Source organism: Camellia sinensis, chromosome 5, assembly GCF_055761805.1.
Source record: "Camellia sinensis isolate YWXY chromosome 5, ASM5576180v1, whole genome shotgun sequence".
NCBI lineage: Eukaryota > Viridiplantae > Streptophyta > Magnoliopsida > Ericales > Theaceae > Camellia > Camellia sinensis.
Genome location: NC_138965.1, coordinates 27,532,197 through 27,547,601, shown reverse-complemented (window position 1 = coordinate 27,547,601; position 15,405 = coordinate 27,532,197).

Genomic DNA, 15,405 nt, shown 5'->3' with positions numbered 1-15,405 from the left:
TTTCAAAAATATTTTAAAATTAAAAATTATTTCGGTCTAAAAAATTAAGGTCTTGTTTGGAAAGATTAAATAAGTTCATACTTTTTATCTTTTTATTTTTTTTAAATCACATCAATTAACATTTACTCTCTACTTTTTTACACACCTTTTTATAAAAAGTCAAAAAATACATTTATTTAGAACATCCCAAATAACCTTAAGAAAAATTGCAAGTAAATGAAAGAACCAAAATAAATTACAATTGAACGAGGGAATTAAAAAAAGAAAAAGAAAAATTACTCATAAATCTTATTTTGAGAAAAGTTATTCAATTTAATCTTAAAAGTTTTCTTTCAAATCAATTAGTCCCTTTTATTTTAGATATGTTGTATTTCCTTAATTTGGGGTTTGAAAGTTTACTTGCTTGCCCTTGTGTGTGATTTTGTTTAAATTTTTTCTTAATGTTGGGTGTGCGTGAGTAAGATAAGCTTTTACGTTTCTTTTTTTTTTTTTTTGCGGGGATTTAGTGAAATGATTTGTAGATGGATGACTGTTTACGGTGTTATTGGTGTGATGTTCGTTCCTTTTTTATAGTGTTCGTCCCTATTGTAATATTGACATTAATTAACATTCAAACGTAACACTAATGTAACATATAAAAAAAAAAATTTACTGTACCTTTCTCAAATGTAACACTCTAAAAAACTTCTTAGTGTAACACTCTAAAATAACACAAAAAAAATTCTTATTGTAATACTCTAATGTAATACATAAAAAAACTACTTAGTATATTTTTTCCAAACGTAGCACTTTAATATAACATAAAAAAAACTCATTAGTATATTTTTTTTCCAAACGTAACACTTTAATATAACACATAAAAAAACTCCTTAATGCAGCACTCTAATGTAACACACACAAAAACTCTTTAGTGTAACACTCTAATGTAACACATAAAAAAACTTCTTAATATACTTTTTTCAAATGTAACACTCTAAAAAAATCATTAGTGTAACACTCTAATGTAACACACAAAAACTCTTTAGGCCTCGTTTGGGAACAGGCTAATTTAGTAACTTTTTGACTATTTGGCTAAAATATGAGCTAAAAAAAACTAGTATGTTTGGGATGACTTTTTGACTTCTTACGAAAAGATGTGCAAAAAGTAGAGAGAAAAGAGAATCTTTGACTTTTTGGTATGGGTTGTTGGCTTTTTGGCTAATTTAGTAACTTTTTGGCTTTTTGGCTAAAATAGAGGGTTCCCAAACGAGGCCTTAGTGTAACATTCTAATATAACACACAAAAAACTCCTTAATGTATTTTTCTAAACGTAACACTTCAATATAACACTCAAAAAAAAATTAGTGTAACACTTTAACGTAACACACAAAAAAAATTCGTTGGTGTACTTTTCCCAAACGTAGCACCCAATGTAACACACAAAAAATATATATATACTTAGTATACTTTTCCTAAAAATAACATTCCAATGTAACACTAAACAAAATAAAAAATAAATAAATAAAAAGAATAAGATTCTTGAAACCATTCCAAAATGAGTAATACTCTAATGTAATACATAAAAAAACTCCTTAATATATTTTTTCCAAACGTAACACTTTAATATAACACATAAAAAAACTCCTTAATGTAACACTCTAATGTTACACACACAAAAACTCCTTAGTGTAACACTCTAATGTAACATATAAAAAAACTTCTTAATATTTTTTTTTTCAAATGTAACACTCTAAAAAAATCATTAGTGTAACACTCTAATGTAACACACAAAAACTCCTTAGTGTAACATTCTAACATAACACACAAAAAACTCCTTAATGTATTTTTCTAAACGTAACACTTCAATATAACACTAAAAAAAAAATTTAGTATAACACTTTAACGTAACACACAAAAAAAATTCGTTGGTGTACTTTTCCCAAACGTAGCGCTCCAATGTAACACACAAAAAAAAAATAAACAATACTTAGTGTACTTTTCCTAAACATTACACTCCAATGTAACACTAAAAAAATTATAAATAAATAAATAAAAAGAATAAGATTCTTCAAATCATTTCAAAAGGAGTATAAATATTCCTTAGTAAGTTTTGAACAAATGTATAATTTCAAACTGTGAGTGTTACGTTTAAAAAAAGTACACTAAGAAGTTTTTTTTAGTGTTTTTATGTGTTACATTGGAGTAAATTACATTGAAGTATTACATTTTGGATTACACTGATTGAAGTGTTATGTTTGGGGAAAGTACATTAAGAATTTTATTTTTATTTTTTTTATATTGGAGCGTTACATTTGAAAAAAGTATACAAAAGAATTTTTTTTTCAGTGTTACGTTATTACATTTAGGAAAAATACACCAATAAGGTTTTTTTAGTGTGTTACATTGAACTGTTACGGTATTGGAGTGTTACATTAGAATGTTATGTTATGTTTTTGTTCGTAATGTGGGATTTGCTATAGAATGAGGAAAAATCCAAAACTTCTATAGTTTAAATTGCCCAAATGTGTAATTTTACATTTTGAGAAAATCGCCTTTATCCCTTGAAAAATTAAACCCAAGCAAGTAAGTGACTGCCCTTTTATGTAATTTCCACTTTAATGGGACCTTTGGGTTTATAAGAAAAAAGGGAGGAAATCGTTCACAAGATTACGTTTTAAGACTTATTGGTGCTTCACCCAAAAAAAAAAAATTGCAATATTCACCCAAAAAAAAATTCAGAATGTGTGGGTACTTGGAAAATAATTACAAATTAATGGATTGAAAAAAAAAAAGAAAAAGAGATCAAAATACATTTTCTATATAGATTCAATCCATTTCTCTATTTCACTATCTCTTCTCGCTTTTTCTCAATTGCTACAGCCATTGGCCACCACTATCGTTAATTCTGTTGGTCTCTTATCTGTGTCACCACCACCACTATTATCAGGGATGGTCACAAGTCAAGTTTGGGACAAGTTTTTCGTAACCCGCCCTTGCCCTGTATCATATCAAACCAAGGCAAATTGGTGGCGGAGCGAGATGGGTTAATTTTATAAATTGAATAATGAGACTATGAATAAAAATTATAAATAATATGATATATTATGGATAATAATTTATACTTTATGAGAATTATAAGATAGGGTTAAATTCATTTTACCCTCTTGTGGTTCGAGACTGGAACACTTTACCCCCTATAATTCAAATATAGTCAGAAAGTTTTCATGTGATTTTGGTGTTAGTTTTTCCATCCATACTAACGGAAGGTGTATTACACACGCCATTTTTTTAGTGTGTTTGGTTTTCTGAAAAATTTAAGTAAAATTAATACGACAAAAACATAATTTTACCCTCATTTTCTCCAAAACTAAAATTAGATTAATATGTTAATTAAAATTAATTAAAATATAATTAAGAATTAATTTAAAATATAAAATATAATTTAAAATTGATTTAAAATATAAAATAAATAATATTTAGAATTGAACTAAAACATAATTAAATTAATATGTTAGGAATTATAATAGATAATTAAGAATTTAAGATTAATTGTGATCTAAAATATTAACTTAAAATTAGATTAAAAAGTTAGTAATTATAATAAATAATTAAATATTTAGGATTAATTGCGATATAAAATTTAATTAAATTAAAATTAGATTAAAAAGTTAAGAATTACAATAACTAATTAATAATTTATAATTAATTGTGATCTAATTAAATTAAAGTTAAAACTTATAAATTTTGAGAGAGAGAGAGAGAGAGAGAGAGAATAACAAAAAAAAATATAGGATTTGAGGGTATTATAATCATTTTACATTTATAATTAACAGCGTTAACAGTTACACTTTGGTCCAAAATTACATGAGAGATTGAACTGTGCGATTGGACTCCATGTCCAATATCTCACATATTCCGTTATTTGGTTAAAAAATTGTAAGCTAAATTAATACTATTAGTCCCCCGTATGTAAGACTATCTTGTCCTAGGGAAAGGGGTGGGATACAAAAGTGTTGGACTAGCCCTCCTCTGAAATAGTTGGTAAAATGGCAATTTTGCCCTTCATTATTTTTTTCCCTAAAAACCTAAAAATTAGTTTCGTGAAGAAAATAAAAAAAATAAAAAATATACTTAAAAAATTCAAAAATATATTTTTAATATTTATTTTTGCCAAGCTAGTTTCCATTTTTTCAAAAAATTCAGAAAATATTTTTCTTGTGATATGATTCATTTGAATTTCTGTTGTTGTTGGATAATTAATTATAATTTGTATTGGGAATTTTTTTCTGTTTCATATTTAATTTAGATTCTAACAATTGTAATTTTTATTGACGTTCTTTTTAATGTAGTGTTATGCATTGCACTTAGTAAAATAAAAATAATAAAAATTAAAAGTCTCAATTAAAGAATAAAATAAATTTATTTTAATTTTTATTGATGTTATATTTATTTAATTTTTTAGAAGTTTTAGCCAAAAAATTAAATAAATTTTATAAGTTAGATTTAATATTGTTATTACTTACTAAACAACTCAAAAGGATAAAATTAGTCTTTTGAGCATTTTTTTTTTTTTTCATAATATCTCAAACATAAGATTCAATAGTATAGTCTTTTTCTGACATCTAATTTCATGACTAAACAAATATAGGATACACATGTCACGCCCCAAAATTCGAGACCGTAAAAAAAATGTACAAAATACAACTCAAACAAGATAGATAACCAAAATATTTTAATATGCACATATAAGCAGAGTTAATAGCATAACTGATTCATTTGTGTTCCGCTATAGGATTACAAAACACTGTCAAACCAAAAGTCAAAAGAAAAAAAAAAAAAAAAAAAAACTACTAGTCATCTTCAAGTAAACTACGACTCCAACACTTCATTTTGATTGCCTTCGAGATAACCTTCACTATCGTAAACTACTTCCTCACCTAGAATGACATGCCATGAGCTTAGAATGCCTAGTAAAAACATACACACCCCCATTCTTCTATCAACCAATCTACCATATACAGAACAAATCGGGTAACATAACATACAATATTACAATAAGGTTCTGTGAATTAGTAATTAGGCTAGACATCTAGAATCCCCCAAAGAGATCCTTCTACCCAACCACAAGGATTGAACACCGGACTATTCAGAACTCCCCATTTTGCTGCTTTGCAGACCTTACTTCCTATGCCCACCTCCCGGTTATTTATCGGTTAGCGACACTAATGGACCTCAAAAGGGACGGTCAAACAAGTGGGCTCGCTTATAGCCAAATCGTGCCTGGGGCTCGCTTACACCCTACACATACCATGCCAAAGGGCTTGCTTATACCCTGAAACCACCGCATAGAGTCTGAATACATCTGTGTCATCCTAGGGGTTCGCTTAGATCGCTTGCGCAAGACTTAACTCATTTGGTATAATTCCATTACAATTCATGTTATTCATATATATAAATTATTCCGAAACATTAGTGTGAACGTCACCCATTGCCAACTCCTTTTCCTTTCTCGTTTATTAGATATTTTAATAAGCGAGTTAGTCACATTCGGTAATATGAAAGAGCATGAGTGTAAACACTCTATTTTGACAGCCCTTAAGACTTGGACACCTCACGTTGAACACTAGTTGATGAATTGTTACGCTGTACTATCGTTCAATTTTTTCAGCGAAAGGCTTTGATTTTTTCGCTTCAGAACCTAGACTTTCCACCCCCTTTGGACCAAAATCTAATTTTTTCTATCCTAACCACTCAGAGATTTGCTGCCCAATAAGTGGCCAGCAGGCCATTTTTGGTTGGTCGGCTGGCTATGTTCAGCGACAAACATTTATTTTTGGCAGCCAGCTGTCCTCATGACCATGCCTTGCACCAGCTGTCTCATTATAGATATTTCCAGCATGATAAGGTATTTTTCTATAAATAAAAGGCCTTTCCTAAGGGTTTCGGGTTAAAAAAATTTCCCAAAAGCCAAAACTTGTTCAACACACTACCTCTCTCTTTTGAAATATACATACACTATCCATACATTTCCTATGCCTAAACTAGAGGCCTCTTGCTGAGATTATTGAACACAAATTTTAGCTATTGAGAGTGATCACCTTGTGGTTTGTGAACTAAAGAGCATTCAGCTTGCTTGTTTTCATTGTTCAGAAAACAGTATTCAAAAAATTCTACTTTCTTATTTTTTGTATTTTTTTGTTTTTATTGAATTTTTTTAATATTTTAAGCATTTTTTTTTACTTTTTAGAAACACCTAACATAAATACACCTAAAAAGTAAAAAAATTGTAAAAAAAATCTTTTAAAAATTCACAAAATACCAAAAATACAAAAAAAAAAAATACAAGAGTTCAGTATATTTTTTATATTTTTATGTATTTATTAATTTTTTAAAATATTTTTTCACAAATTTTTTACTTGTTAGATACATCTAACTAAGGTGCATCTAAAAAAGTAAAAAAAATGTTTAAAATTTTAAAAATATTCACTAAAAACAAAAAAAAATATGAAAACTAAAAAACTCAGTTTTCAAAAAACTTAATCCAGAAAACTCAAACCAAACACACTGATTATCTTTTCAAGAGGTACAATCTTTGCCATCTTTTGCCTTGTTTACATTACTCTTCTCTTCTCTTTTTCTTGTTGTTTATACACTATTTTGGTCTGGTTTTAAGTGCTGAAACTTGTAATTTAAAAGCTACCCAAAGGTGGAGGGGTTAACCACCCTTTCTTGAACCTTATTCCATAGCTTATATCCTTATTCTTCCCACTTATTTCTTTGATTTATACACTATTTTTTAGAGTTTTCAAAGGCTAAAAATATGTGGTTTAAAGGTCCAAAAAGTGAAGGATTAGCCACCCTTCCTTAGGCTTGTTTCCTAGCTTTGTTCTCTTCCATTTTTGTCTATATTTTCCACACCTTTCAAAATGATTTTAGCATTATTTTTTTTAGTTTTTTGGGGCTGTTTTAATTGCTTATTTAATTTATGCATTGAATATTATGCTTGTGGTGTTGTAAGTCCTTATGGATTTTGGTGTATAGGCCATAGCCACCAATCCATTTGAGTTGATAACTTTATTTGCATAGTTTTCACGTAAATAGTCTCACTATTGTTATCACCTTTGCATTACATCTCTACAACCTCCCTCCATTCTTTGTTTATTTTGATTAAAGAATTATGTTTACCAAAAGATTGTTGTTCAAGTATAAGAAATAGACTCTCCATGCTTAATGGTTTAATCTCTTCGGAGGTTCATTACTAAGGCATCACATCTCTCTCATGCTAAGCACAATCTCTTGTTTGACACTTTTCTTTATCGCCGGTGTATTTACTTTTAAGGGACTAACTTTCTAGTTAGACCTTTGGAAATCACCAAGGAAAGTGTCATTATAGCTTATTATTAAGTTTGGATTTAGAGTCATTATCGCTCATTTTGGGTTTGACTTAGAATTCATTATCGCTTGTAAATGAGTTTGACTCTTCCTTTGTAATTTTCGCCGTAGTAATTGGCTTGCAAGGCTCATTTTTCGAGTTAAGTCAATACTTGATACTCTTTATTGCTTTTGGACTTAATGGACATAATTATCACTTTTGACAAAAAAGAACAAAAAGATAAGAAATGAAAAAGTAATGTAAAAAAGACTAATAAAATTGGAGTAAAAGAGGTAAAAAAAAAAAAAAAAAAAAGGTAATAAAATTAAGTTGGGTTTAATCGGACGTTATATTGAACCTATTGCGTCTTGACTCATTACGTACTCTTTAGTGGTGTTTAATGATTCAAGAAGCAATGCCCACCCATTCCCTTGAGGTAACTCCATGATAAGGAGGACGTGTTGGTGGTCTTCCATTTTCTTTTATTGAGCTTTTGTCGTATCGGTTCTAAGATCATTACACAACAAACGTGCGACAATTGATGATTTGTGAACTGATTCTACTCCTTCCTTGATCATCTTCATGATATGGAAGGGCAGAGAGGATAAACATCTCCTGAAAATAATCAGCTTTTGCTTTGTTTCAGCTCTGTTACAACAAGGTAATCTCCAAAAACAACGTCCAGCCGACCACTTTTCAAAGCTAGCTAGCCACATTTTTTTGTATAGGCAATGGCATTTTTGTGGCAGAACAGAGCAGAATCTGAGGCCAAAACAGAATAATTTTCTGACTGCAAACAAAACAGATTTTGGCAGTAAACAGAGAGGTTTTCGGGGAGATATTCTCGGTTGTGCAAATGTGGCTCCTCGCCCTCCATTTGTTTAAATTAGCACTTTAATATTAGTATGTTGTAATTAATTAATTGGTTTCATTTGAATTTGTAATAGCTAGTTAATGTAGTTAATTCATTCAACTGTGTTGTAATAATTAGTTAATTAGAACATTTATTCGGACCCTCTTGTGTGAGGGCAATTTGTAATACTTGTAATATTTTGTATGTTTTCCAACCCCATTCTCTCTCCCTTTATTTACTTACTTACTATGGTTACATGTAGTATCATATTTTTGGTTTCATATCATTACTATGACTTGCACCCATTTTTGCATACATTAGGATTTGGCTTATCATACTTGATAAACATTGATCATTTCTTGCTTGAATACTTGCGCTACCATATGCCTTGAATTGATTCATATATTATTGAATTGATTCATATGTCATGTTAAGAAGCCGAATCCGATAGTTGTATTTTGTATGCGTTGCATTAGTCATTTGCATATTAGAGCATGCATTTTTCTAATTATTTTCTTCTCTTTGGCTTACCTCGGTTGAGTACTAGGTGAGCATTCATATTGCTTGTGTGTTCATGTTGCTATATCAAGCATACTACCATGAGGTTAAGTGCTTATTTGGAATAACTCTTTGAATGTTGTGGATGAAAGCTATTTCACTTAAATTGGAATGATTTTAATTAATGTACATATGAGTTCGTTTTTTCAAAATAACACATATTCAAAATAAATAAATAAATAAAAAATAACAAACATGAAATCAAAGCATTCCAAAGTGGGTGACGTAGTCTATATTTGTGTGTCTCTCATAGTAAGTTAGCATAATAATCAGAACAAGAGTATATAATGTACATAAAAATCACATCATGATTAGTAAAGGCCGATCCTTGATCGAGTGAGGGGGGTGCTCAATTTACGACCTTCCCCTCTCATACCTAAGTTCCCAAGCCAAGACACTTTAGTTATGATGAACAAATGGCCTTTAGCATGAGTCACAAGTTTCTTAAATTTCTCAAAAATATTTAGGTGGCGACTCTGAAATCTAGCAATGCAGTATATTTTTGGTATCTCTGATGATAAATGGATTTTCTAAGATTTTCTGGATTTGGATTTTCATTTGTTCAAATTTAGTTCACATTGCACTTGTAAAACCAGATTCAAAACCACGGGAGTCCGAATTGTAGGGCTATCGTATCTAAGGAGACTAAACCTTTCAGAGGAGCACGAAAAGCAAGTTACAATGAAACAAACGTAAGTAATGAAATATAACCCATGATAATCATATACAAGTATGGTAAGGCAAGCAAACAACATCGAGCATGCTTTGTAATTTTTAGAGACAAATAACACCATAAGACACAATTTCCAACACTGTTTAGAACTGCAGGGTTAAAAAGAATACATTGGAAAAAATACTTCCAGGTATATTAGGGGTTGAAATTGCACAGAAACAATAAACAACCTGTCTATTTTTAGTTCCAATTTTCAAAATTTGCACAACACATCCAAAAATTCATTTACAAGCTATGTTTGAAAACCTGTCCAAATTTGTTTGGAAAACTAGTTTTCCTCTCACTCTACCCGATGATTTTCACCCAAATAAACTCCGTTGGAAAGAGGACTCCGAATTCTAAATGTTGACAGAAGAACCAACATGAGATGATTTTTCTGAAATTTTATAAAATTGCAAGAAGTGGATTGTTTTCAGAGACTCAAGACCAGATTTTTAAAACAATATATCCAAGCCCTAAACACACACAATGAGGGATTAATAAAATATCATAAGCTCTAAACACACCAAATATCCTATATTAAATTCAGATTTGAGAAATAAATAAATTTGATATTTCTTTTAAATTAGAGAAGTTGCAGTAGTGCAGAGTTTGACAAAATTGAAAGGCAAACTCATTAGATCATATCTACACTTTCATACACACCAAAAACTCTAGTTACCATTAATATGCAACACAAGAGGGCATACTAGATAATAGGATGAGATGGGTGAAAGAATTAGAGAAGACAAGGGAGAGATGTGTTCTTATCTTGACTCAAGAAAGCACATTTTCTTCATTTTCTTTTCTACTTCCCCTTATTCACACTCTCCTTCTCTCACTCTCTCCTTGGCTGCTAAAACGTGAGTAAGGAATTAAGGCAATGCTTTCAATTAATAGGCAGTGAGTTTGGGTTGAAAAGACCATTTTATCCTCTAGCTTAATGACTAAGGAAAGTAGTAAATATCTAGATATTTTTCTCAATCAATTTTTCCCAAAATAATATTTATAATACCTATGTAAATATTCATGTTCAAATAAATAATAAATGAAAGAACAAAAAAAATAAAATTTATGAATTAATTTAGACACTAGGTGGTAAAAAAAATAAAAACCAAGTTTTTAGGGTATTTCCAATTATAAAGTGGTGTTCTAGGATTTAATTATGATAACATACAGAAAAATTATTCTTTATTGGGCCATTTTGCAGACTTTTACGAAACTAGGAGCTAAAATGTTTTTAACCTAAGCCTTAGGATTTCACGTGTAATTACCAAAAATTAGGGTCTCTACAACACATCATTTCTAACCAAATAGTCTAGGAGCTATATATCCTAGGATTAATAGCCCGATAGATTACAATTCTCTCTTATTCAGTTCGTTCAAATAAATGTGGCCTAAGTGATTTGACCTCAAACCATAAGGGGGTAAAATGAATTTAACACTATAAAATACAAGATAAAATATGAATGAGTAAAAATTAATATTAAGTGCCATATTTTAGTGTTTTAATTTTATTATAATAAAAATATTAAATTATATATTATATACATATTAAATAAATATAATCATGGAGGGGGTCGAGTAGAACGAGGCAAGGAAAACAAAACCTGTCGTTGCCCCATTTTCTCATTAGGGCAGAGAAAATTCGTGCAGGGTGAGACAAGGGCCCTGTTTGGTAGAACTTATTTTCAGCTTATTTCAGCTTTTAGCTTAATTTAAACTATTTTGATGTGTTTGGTTTAGTTTAACAATACAGCTTATAACTTTTTGTAAGTCAAAAATCAACTTATTCTTTGAGTGGGGGAGGAGAAACTTAATTTATAAGTCAAAAATCAACTTATGTTCACAGCTATAAGGTATAAGCTGTTAAGCTATAAGGTATAATCATTTTTCCACAGCTCTACCAAACGGGGCTAAGGAATGCAAGAGTGGAGAAATATGATCATCCCTAACTACTATCACCACTGCTACTTCCCTTCTATCTCCCTTCTCCAATTCTAACCTCCACTACCCCCTCACCTCTACTCCTTTTTCCAACCATGACAATCTTCATTGCCTTCATCCCACCATTGATGGATGGTTGCCACTATTTATCTATAAAATGAACAATTCGAATTATCAAAACGAAACTCGTAATGGACTCCATGGGCCTCTCAACTTGTTGAACTTGAGAGAAACTCAACTCTAATAGTAAACCAATTTACAATGATTAATAAACAAAAACATAAACACTTTAGGGTTGTTTCATAATGTTTATAGGTTATTACTTTTAATTTATAGAAAATATTAAATATGTTTATTTTTATTTTTTTAGTAAAAACAAAATAAAAAACATATTTGATATACAAGTATTTTAAAAATTTATTTTGAAAACTAGTGAAAATAGTGGTTGGCGAGGGTTAAAGATGGTGGTCATGTTAGGTGCAATTCCTTTTGGGTCAGACGTGGTTGTTGGCCGCTAAAAGTGGTTGCTAGCAATTGGAGGTGGTGACCGAAGGTGCTTAGTGGTGGCCGAAGGTGATTGTTGATCTCAGGAAGTAGTGGCCAAAAGTAGTTGTTGACAATCGGAGATGGTTGGTCACTTAAGTTGGTGGTCAAAGGTGGTTACTGTCGGTAGGTGGTTGTCGCAAGTGGTTGGTAGAAGAGGTCATCAGTGATGGTGGCCGATGGTATTGATGAACTATGGATGGTTTTTTGAAAGGGTGGGAGAAAAATGAAATAGGGGGAAAAAATTTAAACAAGTAAAATTGACTTTTTTGTATTTACAAAATTTTATAAACTATTTATAACTTTTAAAAGATGAAAAAAAAAAAATCAAACCAGTTTTTGTTTAAATTTTTTAAAAAAATTATAAATATAAATAAATAAATAAAAATTGTAAATATAATGTGACCAAAGAGGCCATTCTATTGCCAAGTAAAATCAATATCATATAATGCCGAGGGTCAATGGGCTTGTAGAACTATTGATGAGTCTGTTAAATTGGGCCTGTTGGGCATGAATCCCCGGCCTAGACAAAGGGCTCTAAAGGGCTGGGATGGGCTTGGCCTGAAGACTATACTAAATACAGCCAGTTTTACAAGGCCCTCATCCTTTTGGGGGTGATTTTATTTGTACCTAAATAATAACCCAGTTAAAATTTAAAAATTTTAATTATTATTATATCTTATTATAAATTTACTAATAAGAACAATATAAATTAAATCATAAATGAAAATATTATTTTTTTCTCAGGGTTTTAAGGTTCATGAAAAAATTGGGTTTTGTTGTATTTTTTCCAATCTCATTTATGGTGCAATCAGCACACAAAGCAGAAGCTAGACAATGCCTAGAAGTCTTAGAGTGGTGTTCCTCCATAAGCGCGAAGCGCGAAGGCAACAAAGATCCTACCTTAGGTCAAGTTTAGCAAATCAAAAATAATTTATCTTTTTATTTTTTTATTTTTTTTTTATCATATCACCTCTTTATTTTTCTGCACATCTTTTCGTAAAAAGACAAAAAGTATACTTATTTAGGTCATCCTAAACAATGAGTAATTATCAAGATCTGATTAACAGTTCGAGATTGGATAAAGTTGTGGACGGACACTCTCAAAATATAATAGATGATATAGGCAGGGCCGCCCTGAAATTTGGGGAGACCAAGGTGAATTTTAGAAATGGGACCTTTTACATTGGAAAAAATAAAATAAAATTTATACATAAAACGATAAGTTATAATTTTTTTATTTGTTTGTAGCTACAAAAAAATTTATTTGTACATATAATCATTTAAATTATAAATAAAAATTTACTTTCATATATTAAGATAGGAAGCAATCATTACAAATACTTAAAAAAAATAAAAATCTAATCTTGTTACTTTTTTTTGAGCCCCATACTCTATTGGGCTTATAGTATTTAGGCCTTTTTTTTTTTTATATATATATCTAAAACATAAAATTATATTTAGAAGATGAAATTTGCAAGGCAATGAACTATGTTTGTATTGAAAAAGTGAATCATAATGTTGTTCAACTCATGATGACGCAAAAATTGCCTGTTTAAGGGTACCTAATTTTAATGTTTTGTTCGAACCTTTATAAATATATATGAAGTTTATGTTCTTCGAGAAAGAAAAAAAAAATTAAACAAACAAAATACAACAAAGGGAAAAGAAGATTGAGGATTTTTTTTTTTTTTTTGAGTAATGGTTGAGACCTCCTCTAATTACTATCCCCACTATTTGCCTCCTCCCCTTCACACACACGTGGCGGGTGGTGATTGGAGGAAAAGGAAAAAAATAAAAATAAAATTGGCCAATCATGTTGAGAGGGGGTTAAGGGGGTGGGGGAAAGGGGTGGTTGTATTTTTTCAAAAACATTTTTTAGAAAATTGTACTTTCTTGTTTTTCGTGTTTTTTTATTTTTATTGAATTTTTTTAATATTTTAAGCAATTTTTTTTACTTTTTAGACATACCTAATATAAATATACCTAAAAAGTAAAAAATTTGTAAAAAAAATCTTTTAAAAATTCACTAAATACCAAAAATACAAAAAAAAAACGAGAATTCAGTACATTTTTTATATTTTTATGTATTTATTAAAATTTTAAAATATTTTTTCACAAATTTTTTACTTTTTATATACATTTAAGTAAGATGCATCTAAAAGTGGAAAAAAAATGTTTAAAATTTTAAAAACGATCATGCTACGTAGCTCGAATGTCGCGGCTCGAAACGCGGCTCGACACCAAAACGACGTCGTTTTCGTGTCGATTTTGCTTTTTTTTTCTTTTTTTTCTTTCTTCCCTGGTTTTGCAGAACGAAGAAGAAGAAGAAGAAGAAGGGAGAAGAAGAGAAGGGAGGAGGAGGAGGAGGAGGAGGAGGAGGCCATAAAAACCGGTTTGAGGAGGGGGGAGGCTGGGCAGACGACGGTGGTGCTGCGACATCGGCGGGGCTGCGACGGAGGAGGAAGCAGAGGCGGCGGTGGGAGCTACGACGACGGCGGGAGCTGCGACGACGGCGGGGCGGGGAGCTGCGACGTCGACCTTCTTCCTCTCCCTCCCTTCTCTTTCTCCTCTCCCTCTCTTTCTCTCCCTCTCTTCCTCTCGAGCCATTTTCGAGCCTGATAGCTTCGAGCTACCAGACATTTTCCTTTTAAAAATATTCACTAAAAACAAAAAAATACGAAAATCAAAAAACTGAGTCTCTGTTTGGTTATGTTTTCAAAATGTAATTCTACATTGAGTTTTGAATATAGTGTTTGGAACGTGTTTTGGAAACACGTTTCCAAAACTCTGCAGAGAAGTCTATACCAGTCGCGCTTTTCAGAATTTTTTTTTTGCAAATTTTGCCTAATCGGTGGTCCGGCTGGTTGACCAGAATAGTGATTTTTTTTTTTTTTTTTTTTTTTTTTTTTTTTTTTTTGCAATTGGTATGTTAATTTTTATATAATCGAAAAAAATATTTTTTGAAAATTTTAAAATTTTTTATGTGCTTTAAAATAATTTTAAGTTGTATGTTTAGTTATGAGTTGTAAATTTTTATATCAAATATCAAATGTCACATCAATAATTTTTCACTAAAATAAAAAAAAAATTCAAAACTATTTTCAAAACTCTTTACCAAATAAATTTTTTATACTTAAATCGTAATTTTAAACCCCACAAACTCAAAATACAATTCATACTCTGAAATTATAATTACAAAACTCTTCCAAATGCAACTTGAATTTTTAAAACACTTAATTCAAAACAATCAAACCAAACGGCCTGATTGTTTTTTTTTTTTTAAAGTTTTCTTGGCCTACCCCATGTCAATCAACGCATCAACCAAGAAAAAAAAATCTTTGATATATATAAATAAACAGGGATTGTTTTTTCCCGGTTTGTTTTGCCCTTGTTAAACACGTTTGGTATTGAAAGGGAAAAAAATTGAAACCCAAGAAC